At 36.7% G+C, this 25,950-nt stretch overlaps 1 protein-coding gene and 2 long non-coding RNA genes across 5 annotated transcripts in view; 2 read left to right on the top strand and 1 right to left on the bottom strand.

Moving 5' to 3' along the window:
• Positions 1–25,950, bottom strand: part of LOC148679716 (uncharacterized) — a 143,096-nt gene that overhangs the window by 73,521 nt on the left and 43,625 nt on the right. The gene's annotated exons all lie outside the window — the stretch shown is intronic.
• foxk2b (forkhead box K2b) overlaps positions 1–25,950 on the top strand; it is a 51,652-nt gene that overhangs the window by 2,324 nt on the left and 23,378 nt on the right. The window lies entirely within an intron of this gene.
• Positions 1,939–10,576, top strand: LOC141381135 (uncharacterized). The gene is made up of 2 exons (XR_015480446.1): positions 1,939–5,728; positions 6,121–10,576. It is a non-coding gene; the product is annotated as an uncharacterized LOC141381135 (long non-coding RNA).

Raw genomic sequence — 25,950 nt, 5'->3', positions numbered from 1 at the left:
ATCTAATATTATATGGATCGGATATTTTTCCGAATAATTTTGCACAGATCTTTTGGGAGGCACACTATTGGCAAAAAAACCCTTTGTTGCAATATTTTTTTATTTTCTGCAATTTATATATTGCATTATTTGACCAAATATCTTTATTAGCTCTATTTTGAAATAATGAATACATCCATATTGCATTTTGATCATTTTGTAGAGGAGTGCGACTCAGAAATTACAATGTAGGTCTTTTATATGGATACACCTTAATAAAATGGGAATGGTTGTTGATATTTATGTCTTGTTTGTGGCACCTTAGTATATGTGAGGGGGGCTTGTAAATAACTCATGTAAGAATAAAGTTACGTTTAAAACAAAGCGCACCATTGCTTTTCTTGTAAAAATCCCAATACGTTTTTTTTAGATGCATCCGAGAGTTGCACAATTAATCGAAAAAAGATGGCGATCTCGATTCGACCCCCTAGACAATCTTAATCCAGCATTTCTGCAATTCTGCCAATCATATTTTTAAGTACAAGAGAGAAGCAAAGGTGGCTGCATAAGTCTTTTCATTGTTCACTTACATTGCTCAACAACATGGACACCTCTAAATGATGTTGAAAGAGTCGCATACTGTATTTTTAAGGTATAATTCACCCAAAAGTGTCATTTGTGTCTTCATATAATGCTGTATTCTCGGCCGGGAAATCACATGCAACATGCAACAAACCCCGTGGATCATGGAAACAAACACGTATGACCCTTCATGAACAGCTAAATACTGTGTGCCGTGGGTCTGTGTCTCACAGCTTGGCACTGGCAGGTCTGTCTTGCCTTCGGAAAGCTCGTGCCGTCATGAATAATTAAGAAGCCGGCTCTTCTCATAGGATAAGACAACTCCGCTATGAATAATAATGAGAAACCGACACGTCATCTTTGTATTTGTAGTTTTGCTCTTCGTCGCTGATTTTAATCTCGCCCGAAAATCATTTTAAACTCGAAAGATGAAATTAGCTGACAAAAGCTCAAAATTATCCAGTTTTGCCCACAATTTAAGCTAACAGGTGCTAATCTTGTCTTAATTGATGCTTAACACACACAAATCTGTTAACATCTCAAAAAACGTACTCAAGGGTTTCATAAACCTTTAAAAACAATTCTAGTAATGTTTTAGCTGATTGTGCAACATCTCTATTGGTGATTCTAATTGGTGTCAGTGTCAGTATGGTTAAAAAAAACACTGTAGTCTTTACCCTACATGTCTATATATATTTTCAATGGGCTGTCTGATGGCAGAAAATAGACCTGGTAGCAGGTATCGCAGCCTCTGTTACTTTTTTACCTTGCACTGTTTTATGTTAACAACAATTATTAATACGTATTAGTTTAGGATATATTTGTTTTTTCATGGTCTGATTCCCATGCCTAATTATTAAATTGTTATAATGACTAATAAAATAAAATATTCTTAAGTATAAAATATAATGTGTTTGTAGGAAGAGTGTACTTAATTTATGATGCTATCATATTGTCATACTGGCATTATAGAATGAGTCTTAAAATAACAATATTGTTTATCTCAATATATTTTGATGCAATATATCATGCCACAAAAAAAAAAAAAAAATATATATATATATATATATATATATATATATATATATTGTTGATAGGTACAGAAATAAAATAATCAAACGTTGTGCTGGGCGATTAGATCGGTATCGATATTTATTGATCGGACACCATTGTCAAAATTGATAAAAAAAAAAAAAAAAAAGATTCGGTATGTAGTTTGGTATGAAGCACTTTAGTTTTATTAAAATGTGGCTGCTGAGCACCCACCTTGGAAGCAATGGCAATAAGCTTAGGGTGTCAGTTTGTCATTTCAAATAGAGGCGCACAACTTGCACGTCATGTTGTCCAAGCGGTGCGAACATTTTCCAGCCGCACCTAGTTGAAAATATCGCTACTTTTCCGAGTGCCCCGAGCCCACAGCAGTTCATGTAAGTAGAACTAACCAATCTGCTTCACACTTTGTATGGAATATACACATTTCAGTATTAACGACAGACTAATAAACACAGCGCACCCAAACACTGCAGCGCTTTTTACTTTTCTCCATAAACTTGCATCGAAACCGCAGCAATAGTTTTTCATCCTCTGAGAAAATAGTTGATGGTCACCTAGTGACGAGAGACGCTTGTGGAGTGAGAGCGCAAAGTCCATTGTAAATGGTGAAGGAATCCGTGCGCACATGCTTGTCACTTCAGGTCAGAATAACAACACATGTGAAAATGAGAGCCGTATAGTAGGCATGGGACGATAACCGTTTTCAAGGTTTACCGTTGTTTGGAAAAGTTAAGGTTTTAAAACTGCCAAATGTTCTACTATACCGTTCCTAAGGTATATGTGAGATTATTTATACAATTATTTATTTATTTATTTTTTATTTCATCTGATCTACCTGCTTACACTGCAGACATGAGAACACAGATCCGATTCATATCGGATAAATTTCCACAAGGCCTGAATCTGATTTGCGTAAATCGAAATCCATGGATTTGTTCCTGCTTACACGTACATGGGCCATATCCCGTCTGTGCCACATGGGAGAAACAAAATCAGAATTGAGTCACTTGAACAGTGAAGTGTAAATGCGGCCTTATGTTTAAGTCCAAAAAGAAATGGGCTATTGTTTGTTTTTTTTATTATTATTTGTGCAGTGTTATTTAGTTTTCTGAGCAGCTCTAAATAACACTTCAAAGTAAATGAAATTGTCATGTGATTTACGAAACTAGTAGTGTTTCGAAATTAATGAATGCATAATCGTGATCACTGTGAAACCATGATTATTCCTCAGTCTTTCATTGTGCAACTAAAATCTATAATCATTGCATCGCAATGGCACAGGCCTTAAAAACACGCAAAACTAATAAACGCTTTTTTATTTATTTTTTTTTATAGTTGAACTAAAATGACTTTATAATTATACCTGGTCAATTATATTCCTGACTCCACATTTTAGATCCTGCGATGTAGCTATTGCATATGCACCCATTGCGATATATTGTGCAGTCCTAATGATTTATATATTTCAGCTATTTCAGCGTGTCAAGCACGACTGAAGTGCACTCTTATCCCTTTGCTTTTTTTAACGCATGACCCACATATCTCAATATAACAACAAATCTGTTGCACCCTACGATGCCAGCCTTGAAAGCCATTTTCATGCACTGCCGTTTTCAGCCTTGTGATCAAAACTATCTGTGTTACAGATTTAAAAATGCACATCACTTCCATCTGAAGTTCATCTTCTTGATATGTGGAGACACAATCAGAGTGCAAAGTGGAAGTGATGGTTTGACTGATTAACGCTTTCTAAATATGGAAGCATACATGTCGTTTTGTGTTGTGAAGCTGTAAAGAGACTCTGATGTCTTTGACACTCTTGAAGTGGCTTCAGAAAATGTAAATAAGGCTTTATATATCCTACATTTCTCTTTAAAGCCAAGCCGTGGGAAAATTGCTTCCTCGCATGATATATTTTCTATTGCAGTTTCTTTTGGATTGTGTTTTAATGTGGCAAATTAATCAAAAACTTTAGCAAATAAATAGTGTATTGGTAGATTAACAATTAAAGGGTTTGTTCACCCAAAAAAGAAAATTCAGTCATTTACTCATCCTTGCTCAACACCTGTTCGACTTTGTATCTTCTTTTGAACACACAATTTAAACCGTTGACCTCCATAGAATTTGTTAGTAGTGATGAGTCGTTCTTGAACGATTCGTTCATTTTGAACGAATCTTTTGTATGAGGTGAGAATGATAAATCCTCTCAGTGAGTGATTTGTTCATTTGCACATGCGCACATTTGTGTAGGTGGAGGAAAAGATTGGCTGTTTCTCAGTATTCGTTCTTGCCTGTACTTGCGTTCTTGTGTCCTCGTGAAACGTCATCAACTGTCGCCAGAGTTCCAATTCAAAGTTCACATCTTGCCAAGTACAGATAAAATTCTCGGATGTGTACTTACTTTGCCCCTTTGGTCAAGGATGCATCGAGAGGTGACTTGTGCGAACTTGCGTAGCTCTGGTATCCCAGAATGCATTGCAGCTAAACCAGCAAACGCTAATGGTGGAGGAGAAAACACGCACGGTTTAAAATATTCCTTAACTGTGTCACAAAATAAAGTTTTAACAGTTTTTCAGGCGAGAATGTAGTCGTTTTAAACTCAAACCGGCAGTTTATTCACAAAGGTAGCGCGTCTTTGACAATGTGCCTCAGCTTATGCGGACTCCGACTTCCAGTCTGCCAGCGGGAGCTCTGTCATCACCTACCCCGCCAAGAGCAACTTTACTTCGGCCAGTCCATCTTGGATTAGGGATGCTCATTTCGGTTAATTTTGCTAACCGACAACCGCTGCTCATTAATCGGTTATTAACGGTTAACTGGTCAGATTACTATTAATTTTATATTAAACGAATTGACGTGTCTATTTTGTTTTTGACACATTAATTATTGCATTTTAAAATACTGATTTATTTTTGTATGCTAGCATATTAATAATAGAACAGAACAACAGAGCATTTTCACGCACCTGCAGTGTTAAGCACAGAAGAGCAGAATAAACTAAATAAAACGAATAAAATAAATAGGACTGCCCTAAATTATTTTCACTTAAATAATTAATTTATATTACAATACGAAAATACTGACCGATTCTTTTTAATAACCGGCATAGGCTGTTTTTTTTTTCAATCATATGTTTTTTTTCTTCCATCAAATAAAAATAGCTGACTTCCTCAAATCGCCCGCTCCACGGAAAATATGCCTTTATTTAATGCCCCGCTGTTATTATTATAATCACAAAACCTTTTTACATTCTTAATAGAAATCATTATTTTAAAGATTATGACTTGACATGTGGTTTCCTCTCTCTCCCTCGCGGTTCAAGTGCGCGCTGCGTGCTGAAAAGACAATGACAACACGCGCATATGTTGACTTTTTGTAAACAGTTTTGTTGTTTAAATATGATATTGCATTAATGTGCATACATGCTTTATAAGCTGTAAAATAAAAGGTAAAGCCAAAGGTCAACATCAGCGTTGGTTTGGCATCAACACGTCTGTATCAAACAGCAATATTCTTCTTCCATTTTGCTTCTTTGGCAAATGTGTCTGTAGGCACGGGTTATACGTTATCGTCCCACAAGTTAAAATTGTCTTGCAGTTGAACAAGGGGCCGAAAACAAGGCGCACCTCACTGCCTTTATGTTGACAAGGAAAAAAGAAGAGAAGAAGCGCAGTCCTCTTATGAAACGACTAAATCAGCTTGTTATCGATTGTGCAAAAGTGTTGCTGTCTGTGTTGTTACGATTGTAATATTTAATTATATCGTGATATTCAAGATTTGTACATTTATACAGCTCTGGATAACTTAAAACAGCGATTAGACCTTCAGAGCGGTGTTAATGCGTCCTGAAGTAAAGCGAAACGGCTATAAACTCCAGCAAGATCAGGCCCGTGCAGAGACTGTCCAAAGGGCATGTGCACATGTGCAGGCGCGGGGGTGTTGTTGTTGTTGTTATTGTCGCGCGGGCGTACTGAGGAGCGGTGTTGTCACGCGCGTTCTGATCAGCGGTGTTGTTGCGCGCCTACTGAAGGGTGGTATGTGTCGCGGGGCACATTTGATCATTTTGGAAGGGCACTTTCTATCCAAGACTAAAAAGGGCATGTGCAATGCACAGGTTGATCCCTATGTGTGCACGTGCCTGAGCAAGATAAAGTGATTATATACAGAGTCATACTTTATCTATAAATAAAGTATAACTATAGAAACCGTGTTCATCTTAACTGAAAGCTTTGTTGTGTTTGCTGACATCACGCATAGCTCACCTGTGAGTCAGTCAGTCAGCACGTAACCCCAAAGGGTTAAACAGAGCGCACAGCACTATACGGTTACAGAAAAGTGCTATTATAATTATAATATTATGCTATTATTGCGCTATTATAATTCACTTACCTTTTAATACGATTACAATCCGCTATTAAAAACAACAACAATAACTGAATGTTTTGAATGGGTAATGTAGGCGTGGAGGGATGCATTTTGGTCTCCGCCATGGAAGAATGAATGTAGCGAAAACCAAGCTCTTTAAAAGTTCTTTCTAGTTGTCTTGACAACACAAACTGCTGCTCTGGGATGAGCAAAAGATGCCCCTCATAACGCAAATGCGCATTCAATCGGCCCCTTATGCAGCCAAACTAAAAATATATAAAATAATATTTTTAATCGTTTAACTGATAGCATTAATCGGTTACAAACGCACTCTTTCGGTTAACGGTTAATCGATTATTTTGAGCATCCCTATCTTGGATGTACAGCTGGATCTCATCACCCCATTGTAGTTAAAACGTGATATTTAATTCATTTTGTGAATATCTAGTGGACAGTTTTTGCTCTTATAAATCTATTATTTGTTCTCAGGTGTATTATTTTGGCAGTGTTATTTTGTTACCTTTTATAATTGTCTTTAATTATGTTACCATGTTGTACAAGGTTTGTCTTTGTTTACCAAATTGTTTGACGTAATCTATTATATTGTGTATATACTTGTATAATTACCATTGTAGTTTATTTAATCTGATAATTAAAGACGTGTCTGTGTATAATAACTCACATTTATATGAATTTATGTGTACATTTTCCTAAATCAAACATGTAGATTTATAATATTAATATAATAATAATTACAGGGTCGTGCTTTATATACTTAAATAATTTTATTGTTAATGTACAGTGAAACCGATGAATCCGTGTCGAGGTAAGTGACGTTATAAAGTACACTGCCGTTCCATTTAAAGAAGTACCCGACTTGTGTCCTTGCGTCCTCAGGAGTTTGTTCTTCCAAGTCTGAACTTGGCAAGTACAAACTTTGCGTACTTGATATTGAGAAACAGACAGACCAATAGTGAATGGCAAGCGAACCAGGACTCAGTGGATCCCTGATCAGTTCAGGCATTCATTGGAAATCGAATCTATGACCAAGGCGTTTCTTGCACCAAGATGTTGTAGTTAAAGTGACCCGCTCATAGGTCGCTGCACAGATTGTTTAGAAATGCTCAAATAGCAGTTTTTTGTGTCGGTGAAGGTTGCAAGTGTTCTGGGTGTTGTGCTAATTAGACTGCTACTTGTCTAAAGATTGCAACAGAGCCACGTCCACATACTCTAATTAGGCAAAAATCAATCTGTTCCACTTGCCGAGATGCGCAGGACATCCAGATGGCTCGTGTGGACCATAATGGGCAGCACGTTTGGGGTAGAGACACTTTGGGTTGCAATATTGATCAAGAAGCTAAAGAGCATTTAATTAGTGGAGACTGGCTCTTTGGGAGCACAAAGAGCTGCTGACGTTTCCACAGATGTCATGAGCATGCATGTTTACTACATTTTTGTCTGTATTGTGGGGGAAATTCAGCTTCTTGAGATTCCACATTGTAAAACATGTAAAAATACTTTGAAACGACTAATTAAAATCTATATTTTAAATGAGTAACTACCTGACCAGCATAATCTTTCTTTTACCCATAACCAGGGCAGGACAGAATATGCAGACATTTTTTGCCATTTCTGCGCAATATTTTGGTAAAAATCTGCGGAATTATGCGGAATGAATATTGGAGTATCATAACTAAAAACCTAATATATGAAATAAAAAGAAATCCCTTTTTAACTTGTATTTAATGTTTACAATGCAAATCTAATTAGATCCAGTTTAATAGTTAACAAAGCAAGTCTTCTATATAATATCTCTACTAAAAGACTGAAAATATTACTGTACAAACTATATTGTGAATAAATCATATAAATATTTCAGATTAGTCAGTAATATTGCTGTAATTCATTTAAAACTGAATAAATATGAATTTACATACATTTACACAAGTAAATAAACGTATTTAATGATGGGCTAAAAATCTGTGGAAATCTGCGTGCAGATTCCGTGTGGGCCTATTCATAACCAAGTCAAAAATAAATATAAGTTACCCACAATTTACCACCTGTCAATCACTTTTTCCGCAGAACTCTGGCATGACTAGGCAGAGTGATCTGTGTCGTTGTAATGGCGTCAACAAACTTGGTTGCTAAAAAAGGTGCACAACCAACAGCAACCAACCAACAGTCTCTGAGTTTTTGACCAAAATTACCAAGTACAAACGTAAAAGTCAAAGATTTAAGTCGTGTACTGATGTTGTGACGCCATACCTGAAAGATTCAAAAGACCGAAGAGTCATTAGATAGAGACAAGATTAATTAAATATCGCGATTAACAACTATAGTGAGACGCCATCCAGCGGTACATCCCTGATAAACTGCCCGACGTGCACTGCTCTCTGGGGTTTTGTGCTTAAAGCACCCGCTGACTGCTGGAGCTCAGACGAGCGCATGACTGTGTGTGCCTGTGTGTTTGTGTGTGGTCACAAGATGTGCGTTTTTAGCAGTATAGTGTGAACGGAGATGTGTTCAGAAATGCTAGATGAAACGCCAGTGTGTATGTGGATCGTTTTCATTCTAAAATGCCATTTATTACAGATGTATTAGTGTAAACAGGGTCTGAGTGTGTATTTTGCTGCTGCAGTGGGGGCGGATGATAATTTTTTAAATTATGTAAGTGAACTTAATAGTTTTAAGAACAGAAATACATTACTTTTTTTTTTTTTAAAGTAAAATCATCTTGTCACTTTAAGGGCAATGGGTTTACTCACTTTATACAAGTAATTGCTTTTTACAGTGAAGAAAACATGTAAAGCATCCTAATTTGATGCAACTCTTTCAGCATTTCACTATGAATCCACATAGATGTGTTTTGGCAGTGTTTCTGTGTGGTTATATGTCAGTCAGCAGCAGTGAGGTGTCGGGTCTTTGGTTTGGGAAGTATGTCGTAAAAGACTGGTAAACAAATCCACCTCCTGCTGGTATTGGTTGAACCCCGAGAAACCCAAACACTGACCTTGGCTGACCTTCTAGGAAGCAAAAAAACGACAACAATCTGGTCTGTGAGGGAGTTTATACTGCAGGAGAGCCGTTTGGGAATTCATTGATTTAAATGAAGATGTAGAGTAGGACTTATTCTTGCAGAGATTTTCATGTCTGTCAGACTCTCATTTTTATCTAGTTTTGTCAGCGAAACTTCCTCATCCTAAAATATGTACTTAAAATGTCTGTTTTTATGAGTCGTTTATGTATTAATTGCTTGATGTTACCAGTGCCTAAAAGCTTAAATGGGTTGTTTGTTAAAAATGAATATTGGTTCACTATTTACTCCTTTTAAAACTGTTTGACTTTCTTATAAGAATATTTAAAAGTGTTAAATCTGATAAATGAATGAAACCTAGTGGTTTGAGGGATTTTGCTAAGATTTTCCAAGTTGCTAAACATTTATATGTCATTTAATGAGCAATTTGTGGCTCCATTAAATAGTAATTTTAGTATGTCATTTTTTTTCGCTATTCTTGTTTTAAAAGTGGAGGATTGTTTACTGAATGGCGTTTTTGTGTTTGAAATTTAATTGTTCAGGCTTTCCCCAGGGTCTTAAAAAGTATTAAAAGTCTATAAACAAATGTTGATAAATTTAAGTAAGTAAAGGTTTATTAAAAAGTATTAAAGTCTTGAATGCTTTTTTGCAAGGTATTATATTTTATATAATTTTGGTAATGCATTGTATGGTTGTATGCTAAAGTTGGTCTAAATTAAATCTGTGAATATCATGATGCTGTGTAGTTTGTGAAATCAATAAAATCCTGCTAGACTTGACATCATGCTGCTTTGTTTACTGCAGTAACTGAGGCATCACTATTATTTCTGCAGTTCAGGCGCCAACCTGCTGAATTAGCTAGATTTAATAGATTTTTTTTCAGTATATGAATAATGTTTTAGTTTTGGATACATTTCTTACAATAATATTTAGTAAATATACTGTAAGACAAAATCTCTCCAGTGTTCCCAATTGAAATGTGGTTATAAGGTCTTAAAATGTCTTTAAAAAGTCTGATAAGGTATAGGATTTCACTCTGTTGTTTTCCTAATTTTGGCCAAATGTCATTGGAGCCGTTCATTTGACTAAATATTCTGTATTTAAGCTGCACAATGTTTCACAACAAATTACCAGCGGGAAGATTTAATTAATGTGCCGCTTTAATGATGTCAGTATTGTCTACTTAATGTATGTATAAATTTGTTTTCTAGTAGTTTTTAAAACATCATTATTTTATAGTTTAGCTGTAGCTTGATAGTTTTTGTGGTCATGTTCTTGTGTCGTCATGTTGGTTTGCAGTTTTGACTAGACATGATCAGACCACTAGAGAGGAGTGAGTCAAGAATTGTGTAGTGACTCTTTTCCTGTTATAAACTTATTTGGAATGTGTGTTTTTTTTTTGTGTGGAACATTAGGGGGTAGGTGTTTTGGTTTCAGCATATACACCCGAACTGGTGTATTCTAGCTTTACACTGAACTTGCTTTCTCTTTGCAATTACATTAATATTATGAATAATATTGCCTTTGTTGAATTTACGAAAAAAAAAAAAAAAAAAAACAGGTCAGCAAGGTGATTTTCAGATGCGTTTTCCTAGTAAAGTAATGTGTGCCAAATTGGTTGATATCGCCCAACCCTAGTGGGAAAATGGACGATTTTTTAAAAATTTTCAGTTTGGATTGGTACCAAAGTCAGTACTTTACTCTACAACATAGAGTTGCAGAACACTGACAAGCTACACAAAATTGTATTGAAAATTTAAATCTGTTTAATAAGATGACAAAGAAAGCAACAAAAACACTGTGGTAATGACAGCTGTTTGTGTCACTTCTCAATCAACTATTGTTCTGTGTAGTAAATGTGGCACGTGAAAAATACCACAATTAATAACATGCTTTTTTCTCCTAAACTTGCTTCATAATGTCCAATATGAGATCAGTCTTGCTGTAAGGTGATTGTAACAGTTGTCTTCGATTAATCGTCCTGCCCTAATTTAAAATACATTTTCAACCTACTTATTTTCAATTGTCATTACATCCTTAATTAATATAATTCAATGTATCGACTTTGGTGCTAATCGGTACTTAGAATTTAAAAGCATCCATTTCCCACTATCATTTATGCACTATTGTCAGTGCATCTGTGTTTGTCTTTAGTAAGTAATGGAGCTCAACACAAAACAGAGCTCAAATGTAAGTGGGAAATGGACAATGGACATAAGCACTGGTTTAGCTATCAACTTGTCTGTGAAAACTATGATAATAATAATAACAATAATAATTCCTTACACTTATATAGCGCTTTTCTGGGCACTCAAAGCACTTTACACGTAGGGGGGAATCTCCTCATCCACCACCAGTGTGCAGCATCCACCTGGATGACGCAACGGCAGCCATTTTGCACCAGATTGCACACTGATTGGTGGAGAGGAGACAGAGTGATGAAGCCAATTATGTGGGGAGGGTTAGGAGGCCATAATGGACAGAGGCCAGTGACCACAGAGAGTCGGGACCTCGGTTTAATGTCTCATCTGAAAGATGATAATAGAGTTCCCGTCTCTTTACTGGGGCATTAGGACCCACACTGACTGCAGGTTGGGCACCCCCTGCTGGCCTGACTAACACCACTTCCGGCAGCAACCTAGCTTTAAAAAAAAAAAAAAAAAAAAAAAACATTAATTTCCCTCTAACATTTCAGCGTGTTCTTAAACATGGTTGATTGGTCCTCAACAGATAGGGTTCAGAATGGGCTCAAATGCTAGTGGGAAATGGTCGTTTTTAACATGCCAGTACCGATTTGTATCGAAATCGATACTTTTGACAACCCTATTTCAATAGCCCCTTTCACACAGTGATACCAGAAAATATCCGGAAAATTTTCGAAACGACTTTACCGGTATATTCAAAAAAGCGCTGTTTACACAGACGAGGACGTTACGGAAATTTTCCAGAAAAGACCGTTCACACATCCATTCCAAAATACCAGTAAATTCTGACATCATTCACCACAAATGAGCTTTAAACAGCTGCGCTTGTATTTGTAAACACTTGACTACATTACAAACTCTGTGGATGGATCAGTATTGTGAACAACTTCGATGAAAACATTTGGAGAAACACTTTCGCATGTCGAGATGTTCATTATATGTGCGTGTGCTGGCGCTCACAGTAGGGGTGTCAAAATTAATTGTTTCTTAGGTGTTTCTTAGGTGCACCGCGATGCAGACGCAGACAATTCGGTATCGATTCAGTAATAACCATAACCGGCTATTATGTCGTGACGTTATTTATCTCCTATGCGCTCTGTCGCGAGGGAGGTGAGCGCCATTATTTACAACACAGCCAACTCAGGGCCGGCCCGTGGCATAGGCACCATAGGCAAATGCTTAGGGCGCTGTATATCCAGTGGGGCGCCAGAAAGGAGCGCGCTTCAGTTGGTTTTGTTTTCGATTTTCCTGACACACTTTCAGTTATAGACTGCAATAACTCAAAAAACGCTTACCCTAAAAAGATCTAAAGTGTGTTTCCTACAGAAAGACAAAGCTGGTTATGTTTCACAGCTGTCTTTCTTTTTTTCGCTCAACATTACGAGCACTGCTCCATTTAAGCCCTCGCAGTCTGCGTTTACTTTAGCCGGCAGAGCTCGCGCTGAGAGGAGCTCTCTGTAAGGGACCGTCGGAAAAGTGCTTATTTTTTTTTATTTTATTTTTTTTCTGCTCCGCTCAGCGCGAGCTCTCTCTGTTGCAAGGGCTTAAGTGTGTTTGTTTGTGTGTGTGTGTGTGCGTGCGTGCGTGTGTGTGTTTGTTTGTTTGATGCTGTCTATGTGTATGTGTTTGAATGAGAGACAGTGTGTTGCTGTGTGTCTGTGTGTTTATACAGACAGCATGTTATAGCCTCCCCCCTAAAATATAACACTATATATGGAAAGCATCGTCAATCCACCTTGATGCACCGAGATATCGAATTGAACCGAATCGATGGCATGATAATCGTAACCGAACCGTGAGACCAGTATAGGTTCACACCTCTAGCTCACAGGCTGTTTCACATGCACTGTTCCTCCGGCAAATTACCGGTAATGTTACAACTTCTCTTTCCGTAAAATAGCCAGAACGAATTTACCGGTATTTTCAAAAAGGACCTGTTCACACATACAAGCTTTCTGGAAAATTGCCGGTAATTTTCTGGAAAGGTCTGTATGTGTGAAAGGGGCTAATGTCAACGAGAACCAAAGAAATGTTTTGGGGTATGGGGTAAGCAACATTTTCCTCAGAGTTTTTTGAAAGCTGACTGAAAGTGATCCAGTAAGTTTTTGGGTAATTGACCGATTTAGGAGAGAGATTACTTTTCTTTTTCTTCTTTGGACACGCTGCACTGCACCGCACAAAGCTGTGTCCTAGTGGTTTCTAAACTCACTTTGTAAAGAGTGCAAGGTTTGGCTCTGTGCCTCAACTGTTGAGTTGTGCAGACTGAAGGGAGTTGGGAAAACTCCCACAATACTCAAATACCTTCAGTGCTGCTGGTTTGGGCGAAATTTACCATAGTGAAAGCTGTGGCTCGTCACTGAACCACTTTGGTGCACAAATCTAATGAGGAAAATTAGTTTTACCTAACTTAAACTGCTTAAATGTCTTGATTGTAAGAGTAATGCTGTTATTTTTCAATGACGACTAGAAAAGGAAAGAGTTTTGGGTGTTTGGGAAAACAATTGCTCTTTTGTGTGAACTGATGTGTGTTTTTGTACAAACTTGTAGCGTTTTGTGGGTAAGATGCAAAGAGATATGCAGGAACAAGTCTGTTCAGATCACATACACTTTCTCACACATTCATTCTCTCTCTTTCTCTGTTCATTTGATCCCTCTCTCATCCTAACAGAATGAAGTTATAACAAAGTAAAAATAGGAAATATTTTGTTCACTGATGTTTTGCTTCGAAAATCATCATCAGCAGGGCTTGACATTAACACCAGTCAAATGCAGGTGGATTTCAATTGTGGCTGGTTAGACAGACACTCCCATTAGCCACTTTGGCTGGTTGAAAATATTTTTTAAATTGTAGTTTTCTTAAAAGCAGGGTTTAGACAAAAAAAAAAATATATGGCCCATATTCGTACAAATGTAATCTTAGAATCGAGGTAGCGCGAAAATAACTGTTCTTACGAGCAAAGGGAAGCAGGTGAATACCAAATGAAAGGGCGATCACAGGTGATGTGATGCGCGTGACTGTTAAAATGCGAGTGCGTTTCCGTTTACTTGCATGAAGCAACCGTGCCTAGAGGAAACGCAAGTGGCGCAATCGGTTCTCTTTGAAATACACTGGACAAACAACGATGATTGTGCACCCACAGTCCTGCTGCTTTCAAGAGCTCAAGATTTAAAAAAAATATATATTTAACCTCTTAAGGACCAAGCTGTTTTTTACATGCATTTTTAAATTTCTCTTTGCTATTTGGGCTTGTTGGAACCTAATTAAAATAAAAAATATAAGTATCATCTTTTGATATGATGTACTTTTAGAGAAAAATGATGTCCATACATGTGGACTCGTGGTCCAAATTTACACAAAACGTGTAAATTCTTTTTATGCGTATTTAACAGAATTTTTTCTTTGAACTTGCTTTGACTATCAGAGAGTAAAAACAACCTTTTTTTCCCATTTTGGACAGTTAAAAAGTGTTTGGGACTTCGCATATGCTGCAAAACAGTTGCAGGATGACACTGTATGTCTATAACAAAATATAAAACATTCAAAGTATTTTAAACAGCCACTTAGGAGCTAAAATGTGCCATCCACATATGTATTTTGGATACCCGACATGTATTTTGGATACCCGAGCTGGGTATTTTACATTGGTTCATTTTCATATTTTTCATATGACACATGTAAGTTATAGCTCAAATGAAAGCTCTTGCCGGTGCTCATACGGTTCTAGCATTCTTTTTACTGAATCATATTCAGATATCAAATAGTTGTGGAATGAATTGCAGTGTTTTCATGGCGCAGAAGTGACAATACATTTATGATCTCTAAGCAGCCCCAGATAGCAGTCATCTCTTACCTTATGCTGTGCTATGCTATGAAAATTCAAAGGGTTTTCTTTAAAATGATACCAAACTTTTGCATTTACACCTCTGCATGAGTATTTGGCAAGCTTTTAAATTTGGGTAGGCATAATCCAGGTGGAAATCCCAAAATAGCAGCAGAGTTTAACTGGTTAATCTTGGCCTTTTTAAACCAGTAGGCGTCTTAATGTCATGTTTATGGCGTGATTTATGCACGTGATGGATGCAATAGTTTTTTTATTATATTGGTTAGGTGGCAGATATTGCGCTCTTTAAGCTAACGGGCTTAAATAATTGTGCTACATGACAATATAAAAGCTTTTTAAGTCCTCTTGTATGAAAGATTTAAGGTATGAGACTGTGCTGAAGTCTGTTTTGAAATGGAAGCGTCAGACCTGATGTCTTTCGCTTCGTTTTTTAGTGACACACGACTCACGTTGACAAGTGAAAATCCTATCTACCTGCTTACCCTGCAGACACGAGGGCACAGATAAAAGGCCTGAATCTGATTTGAGTACATCAGAATCCATGTGATTTGTTCCTGCTTACACGTACACAGGCCATATCCGATCTGTGCCACGGGGGAGAAAAAAATCAGAATTGAGTCACTTAAACAGTGCAGTGTAAATGTGGCCAAGGCATGTAGACGTAACACAACATCCTAAATCAAGCAATTTTAGCACGTCAAAGTCAAATGTATGCATATAAATTATATTTTCCAAACAACAGAAGTGTGGCTAGTGGAAATGCCGAGTGGCTAGTAATGTTGGAATTCAACTAGCCACAGTGGCTGGGTGATCAAAAAAGTTAATGTCAAGCCCTGATTATCAGGATGGGTTTTTGGCCATATCGCCCAGCTTTACTTTCAATTTTTTTTCTTCTTCAGGGATGCAGCGCTCTTCAAATGCATCCTTAGGAATATGGAGAATCTAAAATCAGACACATCTATAGTTGTGTATGTTAACAATACAAGTAGGCATGGGACGATAACTTTTCAAGGTATATCGTGGTTAGAAAAGTCAAGGTTTTAAAACCGGCAAAATTTTCTTTGATATTGTTCCTAAGAGATAAAAAAAAGATTTTTTTTATTTACATTTAATTTTTTTTATGTTTTTGTTTTTTAGGACAAAAAAAAATCCAAAGTTGCCGTTTTAAATTAATAAATAAATAAATAATAATAAGTAAATAAATCTTTGTTTTTAAAATAAATGAAGACAGCAGAAGTCAATGATTCACTTGAAGTATTTAGCCTGACATGTTTACTGTTCCAAAATATTATAAAGTGTGAAAAATAATAACATTTATTGTTTTTAAAAAGGGAAAAAAAGTTTTAGTTTTTTACTCAGACGTTTAAAAAGAATTTATTTTAGAGCAGTGATCACAATACCGTGATATTTTCATCCAAGGTTATCATACCGTCAGAATCCTATATCGGCCCATGCCTACAAGTGATATCATAATGAATTACGAGAGGACAAAAATAAGTAAAAAAATAATGACATTGAAAATAATAGTCGTACAACAATCAAAATTGAGGTAAAATGGTCATTTAAATGAGGCTTTGTTTTTAGGTCATATTGTCCATGCAGCCCTACTCATACTATACACATCCACATGAACTCTCCAACTCTCCTTCTCTCTCTTACACATACACACACACACACACACACACACACACACACACACACAGCACCCACAGCGAGGAATGTGAGGGTCTGAAATCCAGCATTCCTGCAGTAAAGAGCCCCTTGTAGTTGCCATGACCGAACTGTTCTCAGAGCAGAAACGCATTAAGAGTTACCTCTGAATGCTCTTAATTAAAATGCACATCAACAGAAGGACTGTTAGATATCTGACAGAGAAAACACTGGCAAAGATTAATGAAGGTTTTGTGAATAATCTGCATGAAAATGGTTGGTTCATTTCTGTTTCTCTGTAAAAGAAGGAAAACGTTTATCTTGAATATGCAAAATGGCTTCATGCTGATTTATGTTGCAAACAGCTATTTGTTGTTCAAAATCATTACCATAATCATAAACACACTGTTGTTGTAGTTGTTGTATTATTAGCTTAAATGATTTACTACTACATTGAAAAATTGGGCAAGTTCTTGGTAAAAATGCTTGTGTTTGTCCGGGCTCGAAAGTGCGACCATTTTGCTCGCATTCGCGACTAAAAATAGACGTGTGCGAACTGGAAAATTAATTTAGTGGCACATGTGCAATTTATTTATTTTATTTTCCTTTTTTTTTAAAAAAAAAAGCTTGATTGATGATTTATTTCACTCGGCCACAGGAAAACAACATGCTCTTCACACTAACTTTTGGTGTATTACATTGGAAATCTATTGTGACTGTAGCAGATGCTGACGCAATTAACAACAGCTCCTCTACTGGTTTATTTACTTCACGTCAAGCGGTCTTTACGTTGTTTTGTATATGTTGCTAAGCAATGGATGCCAGAACATGCCGGATCCGGCACCTCTGAAAACTGATCTGGCACCTGATTTTACCGATCCCCCTCCTCAACCGCCCTCCTCCCCCATCTGCTGTTCACTTTCGACTTCCCAACCCTCTTCACTTTCGACACCTCTCCGTCCTTGAGTAACATGCCGGATCCGTTACCCCGATCTGTTCAGGACTGAAGTCTTAAGGTGGATTTATACTTCTGCATCAATCGCACTTGTATGATCTGGCGCAGCCTTTGTGTCACATAGCCCTTGCCGTGGCTGACAATGATGCCCACCTCTCAAAAAATGCAACTACATGTCACAACTACGCAGATATTTAAGTGTTGAGTACTGTGAAGGAGCTCCATATGTTTTGTGTTTAACTTATGATTAAATTTGTTGCACGTCCGCTGGTTCCCGCCTCTGAATGAGTGAGTTTTAGCTACTTGTACATTAAGTTAGCGCTCTGAAAAAACAAAACACCCTTGAAGAAACTCAATACAGAGAAACAACATAACCTACTGCCAGCGTTTTAAATGTGTTATTGCAGAGCAACACAAACAGCACACAGATGTTGTGGGTCACGTTGATCATTCGAAACCAGCCTTTATAAGTTAGCCACTAAACTGACAAAACGAAAAATAGTTACGTTTCCTCATAAGATCAGGCTGATTTATTTCGATTTGCACTTTTATTTGTTTCTAGTTTGAAATAGAAGCATTTCCAGTAGTTATCACTGCAACCTTGAAGTTACATCGTGTCGTCATGTGCTTTGCTTAATTTTAGTTAATAAAAGTGTAACTCTTAGGGTTTATAATAACCCTGCTAACAGTTAACTGCACTTAAGTCTTTTATAAAAGTGTTATTTGCAGTTGTCTGAATCTCGAATCTTCCTGAATGAGTCGTTTCAGCTCTCTTTAGTTTTCTAGCTGGTCTGAAGGGGATTTTCTCTGTGTAAATCACTGTGTCATGTTTGAAGAGAGCGAAGAATGCTGTTTTCCACAACATGACCTCCAGGAATGAACTCGTCACTTCACAAACGTCCAGCAGATGTTGTTGATAAAGCTCATTCATGAACCAAGCTTCAGTGTGCAGATGTTTGACCGCGGCACAAATCACACAGAGTTCAGCTGTCAGATCTGTTGGGTTCTTATCGCTCGCTTTGTTGGATTCAGAAAATGTTGCACTGTTTGATTTATCACAGATTTATTTTTTGCACCTTTTTTACAATATATCTACAGGGTCTTACAAAGGCCTAATTTAAGTCCACATGAACAGGAAACTGACTGTTTATTTTCCATATAGTGACTCCATTTCTAAAAAAACGATATGTTAAACGAGAAAACAGTTGGCGTGGCTTTTTTTTTTTCTACTGCAAGCTGATTGGATGTAGTAAAGTAGGCATTTCATTCAGAAAGTTATAGGAAAAGGGTTTGGGGAGAGTTATTACAACCTAACAAACTCCTCCTCCTCACCATTTCTGTTTGTTGTCTAAACTGACAGCTGGAGGGGTGTGGCTTAGTAACCACGCCTAATACCTCAGACAGACATAATCTGAGAATTTAACTGAAAACAAACAGGAAGCGCATTTAGGGCCTACTCACACTTTGCTATCCGAACTGTGCCCAGGCATGTTTCCTGGATCGTTTGAGAAGTGTGAGTGCGCTGAATCGGGCCTGAGCGCGGTTCACTTGGACTCAGGCGTGGTACGCTTGTGTGTGAGTGCAAAACACGCCAGAGCCCAACCTGAAATCGAGATGTGACTTTTAAGGGACTGTTTGACATGGATTTATTAATCATTCTTAACGTTCAATGAACGCAAACTGTTGTAGGTTATTAAAGACGCAAACTTCTCACTGCACGACAGCTGCGCACCTTCAGCAAACCTCCTTATTCCTGCAGCACAAAGACTTTATGATTGTTTATGAGCATCAAAAACGGCTGATCTGTCCGGCGAAATATTTGACTGCGTGTCACCCCATGTTGAACGACATGTTAAAATCTCCACTGTGCTGAGCGAGATCGCTTCTGAACAGCGCACCATCGATGACGTAAGCGTGCCCAGGCCCAATTGTAATGCGAGTGCGGGCCGTCGGGGGAGACGGGAGGGGGGACAAGCCCTGCTTTGGGCCGGTTCAAGGCAACTGTACAAAGTGTGAGTACGCCCTTACAGATTTCAATTTTTGATTACAAGAGCACTTGTTTTTCTTAATGACATGCACAGATTTATTGTCCACCACAAAACTAGCAGTGCGAGCTAACATCATCAATAATCTTTAGGAACTGCATCACAATATGAAAAACAAAAAACGGTAGCAGCTTCGGATTCAATGTTAAATAGGGTAATTTGTAAGGGTGTCACGATTTCGATTTTTAAATCAAAATCGATCAAAATTTATGCTCAATTTCGATTATCGAATAAAAAAATCCTCTCCTCTTTCATTGAAGTTGCCGGTGTGGAAGTATTTTGGATTTCCAGTTAGTTATGTTGACAGCTCGTGTTGTCGACAAAAAAAAAGACAGTTTGCAAGCTCTGCTATGTACGTATTACGGTTGGGACGATGGGCGCATCGCGATCCTCTGAAAAATACACACTCAGGCCGTGTTTACACTAATATGGCTTTGTTTTTAAATGGCATTTTAGAACGACAACGGTCCACATCCACACTGGCGTGTAGCATTTCTGAGCAGCCCTCCTTCCTCAAGGAGGAAAACGCACATCACGTGACCACACACACTCATTCACACACAGACACAGACGCACACACATTGCCATGCGCTCGAGACAGCGGGTCAAGGCAGTCAGCGGGTCAGTAGACTGCTTCAATCTTTTACTTTCAAACAAGTACTTAGTCATTTTAGCGAAGACCTCAGATACTGTTGGCTGGTTCCTGTTGGTTGTGCACCTTTTTTACCGACGCCATTATAACGACACAGATCACTGCCTATTCACGAGTCCCGCAGAAAAAAGCGATTGACAGGTGGTAATTATGTGTGTAACTTACCTTTATTCATTTACTGTATGATTTGTTTATGGGTTAAACAAAGACCATGCAAGTCAGGTAGTTTAAATGGTAGGCTACAAATAATTAATTCGTTATTAATTAATTATTCATATTCGAATCGAGGATTTGGAGGATCGTGACACCCTTAGTAATTTGTATTCTGTAATCTATTCCATTTCCAAAGTAACCTCCCCAACACTGCATGGGCCAGGGGTTCGTTCTTCGTACGTGGATTACTCGGTTAGCTGGATTTGGATATTGACGATTTGACACGATCCAGGATCGTTTCGTTCTTCAAAGCTGATCCGAGAGTTGTTGTCATGGCAACAGTTCTGCTAGCTTAAACCTGATCGGGAGCAGGTTCAATTCATATTAACAGGATTAGATCGGCTCAGTTCAAGCAAAGATAATACAGAAAGTTTGTTCCGAATTCTGATATTTTCTTACAGTAGTAGTTATATACACTTGGGAAAATGGTACATATTTTTTAATTATATATATAAAGTTATAGTCATTAATAAAATAAATAAGGTTATACATATTAATAAAACGTGTGCAATCTGCACCCTCGAAATGAAAGTACAAAGACTGCCATCTTGTGCAAAGAGAAAACTTATTGATATGAACTTTTTAGATCGCTTTAGTACAAATTGTGTATGATAGAAATGCACAATATGTGACTTTTTTTAAAGCAATAATACATTTATGCAGTCATAAACATGTTTTTATAGTTAATATGCCAGTGATTTGATGCTTCACAAAAGTTGCAGACGCCTTTACCAATATCAAAATGCTTTTGTAAACAACCAGTTATTCTTTACACCGATTAAAAAACAGCTACTATTATAAAGAAAATATTTTCTAAATGTAGAACTAAATACATTGAGTTGCATTGAAATACATGATGAATACTCTTGACACATGAAAGTGTGAAGCCTGCAGCTCACAACAAATGTGGAAGGTTATTGCGTGTCATATTTAACAAGACGTTTACTGCTAATTTGATGTAATTTTGCTCACATGGATAATTGAATATTAATCAGATGATGTCATTACGCTGCTGTGCCGTCAGCCAATCGTTGCATTGCTGATCATGATTTCAAGGATCGATAGATCTGTCCTTCATAACACACGCAGCGATCTCAGATCAGTTCATCCAGACATTCTAATCTAATTCGCGAACTTGTTTGAAGAACCAAATTAGCGAGAGATCAGTTATCAAGATTAAAAGATCCAGGATCAGCCAAATCATCTTAGATCATTTAAACGAGCTACGAAGTAAAAAGCAACAACTTTTTCCCTCATTGAACACAATATATTTTATTTAAAATAACATTTATGTTTTGGAACTCTAAACACATCAGGCATATTTAATTAAAATAAATCATTGATTTCTCTTGTCATTAATTAAAACACCGATTTCTTTACAACTTTGAATATCTTTTTCTTTGAATATAATGTAAAGCCACCGCACTGTTCTACAGCATGCTTGGATGGTGGTTTATAAGCGATGTTTGCTGAACTGTGGGCTGACCAGTAGATTTTGATGTGGAGATATTGTTGCCCTAAAAATGAAATAAAGTAGTCGTAAATAAAACATGAAAATCACAAACTTGCATATACCGTACTCTGTAAAACATACCTGTTAATTAAAACATGAAAATCACAAACTTGCATATACAGTACTCTGTAAAACATACCTGTTAATTAAAACATGAAAATCACAAACTTGCATATACAGTACTCTGTAAAACATACCTGTTAATTAAAACATGAAAATCACAAACTTGCATATACCGTACTCTGTAAAACATATCTGTTAATTATCAGCTTCTGTATTTTGTGTTTTCTGTGTATTTACGGTTAGGAATTGCATCAAAATCGAATCAAATCACTTTTATTGTCACATCATCAGCAGCACGTGTGCTATGATGAGTGAAAAGCTTAGGTGCTGGCTCCATACAGTGCAAAATACAACGACAATGTAGAATCGACAGCGATAAGTGCAATGAGTAGGTGTCAATGTATTTGTAGGCAGTATTGTTTCAAGTATGGATTGGTAAAAGTGCAGTGCATGCAACATATTGATGGTGTGCAGTGACGGGTATGGAAGAGTCTGTGTGAGGTGTGGTAAGTGTAAGTGCACATTGCATTATGGGATGTTGATCTTTGCTCTGTCAAATTTTAATGTTGACAATTCAACTCTACAGATTAACTTAGTTACTTTTATTAAATTGTATTAGTCTGAAATAAATTATAATAAATAATATATAGAGCTATAAGTCTGTAAAATAACAGAAAAATGTACTGGCAGTTTATTACAAAGTTTTTGTTGCATGATGTAGGGCTGTGCATTTAATCGAAAATCTGATTTCGATTTTGGCTTCTAACGGACGAAAAACCATTGATCGAGATAAACGATTATTGCATCATATACCAAAAGCGCGAAAGACCGCATGCTTATGTGTGTGTGCAACACGCGCACACTTTAATGGTCAAATAGGTGTCTAAACGCGGTGATTAGTGATTATTTATAATAACTCTCATTTGCGTAATAAACAAACGAGTTGAGAATCAAAAAACACGTGAAAGAGAAACCATTAAAGTGACAGTGCGAAATGCTGCCGCCTGTTTTTATCATTGATCAAACGACGAAAAAATCCCTCTCTGCTCTTGACTGAAGGATTTTTGTCGCTAAAGTGCTTTTCTTACAGTGAAGATGCTTGAAGCACAGTTTGTTTCATATTTTTATTCTATTGTATTTATTTCTCTTTTCTTTGCAGGGTGGAAAATAACTGTGTAATATATATATATATATATATATATATATATATATATATATATATATATATATATATATATATATATATATATATATATATATATATATATACAGTTGAAGTCCGAATTATTAGCCCTCAAGAATATTAGCAACCCTTTTCCTCCCCAATTTCTGTTTAATGGAAAGAAGTTTTTTTTTTACTTGTTTCTGAACATAATAGTTTTGATATTTCATTTCTAATTACTGATTTCTTTTATCTTTGCTATGATGACAGCACATAACATTTTACTAGATGTTTTTTTCAAAATACAAGCATTCAGATTAAAGTGCAATTCAAAGGCTTAATTAGAGTAATTAGGCAAGTCATTGTATAACAGTAGATTCTTCTGCAGACAATCACAAATATATTGCTTAAGGGGGCTAATAATACTGACCTTAAAATGGGTTTCAAAATATTTAAACCTGCTTTTATTCTAGCTAAAATAAAACAAATAAGAAAAAAAATATTAGAGGAAATACTGTTAAAATTCCTTGCTCTGTTTAACATAATTTGGGAAATAGTTATTTAAAATAAAAAATTCTCAGGAGCGCTAATAATTTTGACTTCAACTGATAATCGTTTTGAATAATCATGATTACAATTATGACCAAAATAATCGTGATTATGATTTTTCCCAAAATCGAGCAGCCCTAGCATGATGTACAACACCGACCCAGACAATATAGCCCTGCTAACTATTAAAAATGTTCATCAGCCACGTTTTCCAACATGTTTAGATTAAAAGTTGTCAGAGAGAAAATCAATTTCTCTTAATGTGATTTTAAAAAGCCTGAAGAAATGGGGTAAGTAAAATAAAAAAAATATCACCAAATTTGTTAAACTGCCTTTATTTCGGATAGTGGACAGTGTAGGAACAGCATGACAGGTATACATTTTAAAACTTTTCCAAACCACGGTAAACCTTGAAACTGGCTATCATCCCATGCCTAATAACACCCCTATCTGCGAGTGAATAAGCGGATGGTGTTCAGCTGTGTTGTGTTGTAATTGAAGGCGCCGGCCGGGTGTGAATGGTGTTCATGTGTGCCGTCGTCTGAATGCCAGGGCTGCGGGCTCTGGAGAAAACTTTATACAAGGCTTGGCATGAAAACTGCTCACCCAGCGCCAACCATATGGGGCGAGAGACTGGCGCTGGTCCACCACTTGAGAAGATCTCTTTACCAAGGGGTTGGTAGTGCAATTATACGATAGTTTCTTACTCACGTAAATCACTTTAAATATCTACACCGTTTGATGATTTTTTTATTTTTTTTCTGTCGTGTCAATGATGCTGAATCAGACTGGAAACAATGGGTGACACTTTACAGTAAAGTTCCATTATACTGGGGATGAACAGTATATGTACAGCGTCTATTATTCAACTAGTTCAACTTCTATAGTCCTTGTAAAGTTTGCCTCTGTGTATATTATATGTATAGTTAGTAGTAGGTAGGGTTAGGGTTAGACAACACGATGCTAAATTCAATGTTTACATGGTCGATTCCTAATCAGAGTATATTGGTGTCCATAAATAAAGATGTGACGCTAGTTCAACATTCATTATATATAATAACTAAGATCAGTGTTGTTGTATATTCATACTGTACTCTATTATAGTCAGCGTCGCGTCATGATTAGTAGTGTGTGTTTAGATCACAAGTGTCATCAGTGTGAGCTGCGCTCTGTCATGTATTGCTGGATGAGGTGACTTGTTTACTCCTGGGGCTGTTAGTGTTAAATATTAGGTCTGGTTAATTTTAGCATCGCTTGGAGATCTGCTGATACTCCTGAGCTTTATTACCACAGTCATGTTTACATGCAGTAAATTTACACTGAACATGCTAAACTGTGCTCTTGGTGGACACCTGCAGATTTGCTAGTTTTTGTAAATAAAATAAAAAAGTATTTATTAACGTTTTTAGTTCTAAAAGTATTTTGATATGGAAACTAACTAAATAAAATACACCCAGTTAGACATGTCATTATTATTATTATTTTTGTTCTTTTTCTGATCAAACATTTAGTTGTCTTTGTCAGAATTGATATTGTATGTGTTAATCAGCCCCTATAGACCATTTTGAGGGATGTAAACAAACAATGGTCCCAACGTATTTCCTGTTTTACATTTGTAATTTCTATCGCTTCTGGGAATCCAAAAAGAGCCACATATTGATAAATACAATGTTATGATAGCCGTTTTAACATTAAATTATGATTAAATCGCCTCACAGTTTGAATTCATACAGTTATGAAATAGTTTGATAACAAGCAGGAAATGTTCATGGGCCAAAGACATGACCACAGTGATCGCCATATATGTAACGCAAAAGCAGCTAATTTTAGAGGAGCTCTTAACTTATTTTGTAATTTAATTAATAAATGTTGTTTGAGTTAATTATTAATGTTTGTGACTTGTGTATATACTTTTACTTTTATGTTGTTTTTGGAGAGTTATATTTTAAGTGTATTTTTAAGTATTAGTATATTTTCAGTCACTAAAAAAAGCAGAATACTTGCATAAAATGTATTTAAATGAAAATAGATTGTTGAAATATATAAGTTAGTTGTGTGTACGTGTGTGTGTGTGTGTGTGTGTGTG

Source organism: Danio rerio, chromosome 3 (assembly GCF_052040795.2).
Source record: "Danio rerio strain M-AB ecotype USA chromosome 3, GRCz13ab, whole genome shotgun sequence".
Lineage (NCBI taxonomy): Eukaryota > Metazoa > Chordata > Actinopteri > Cypriniformes > Danionidae > Danio > Danio rerio.
The sequence above is the reverse complement of the archived record's forward strand: the minus strand, read 5'-3'. Positions and strand labels throughout refer to the sequence as shown.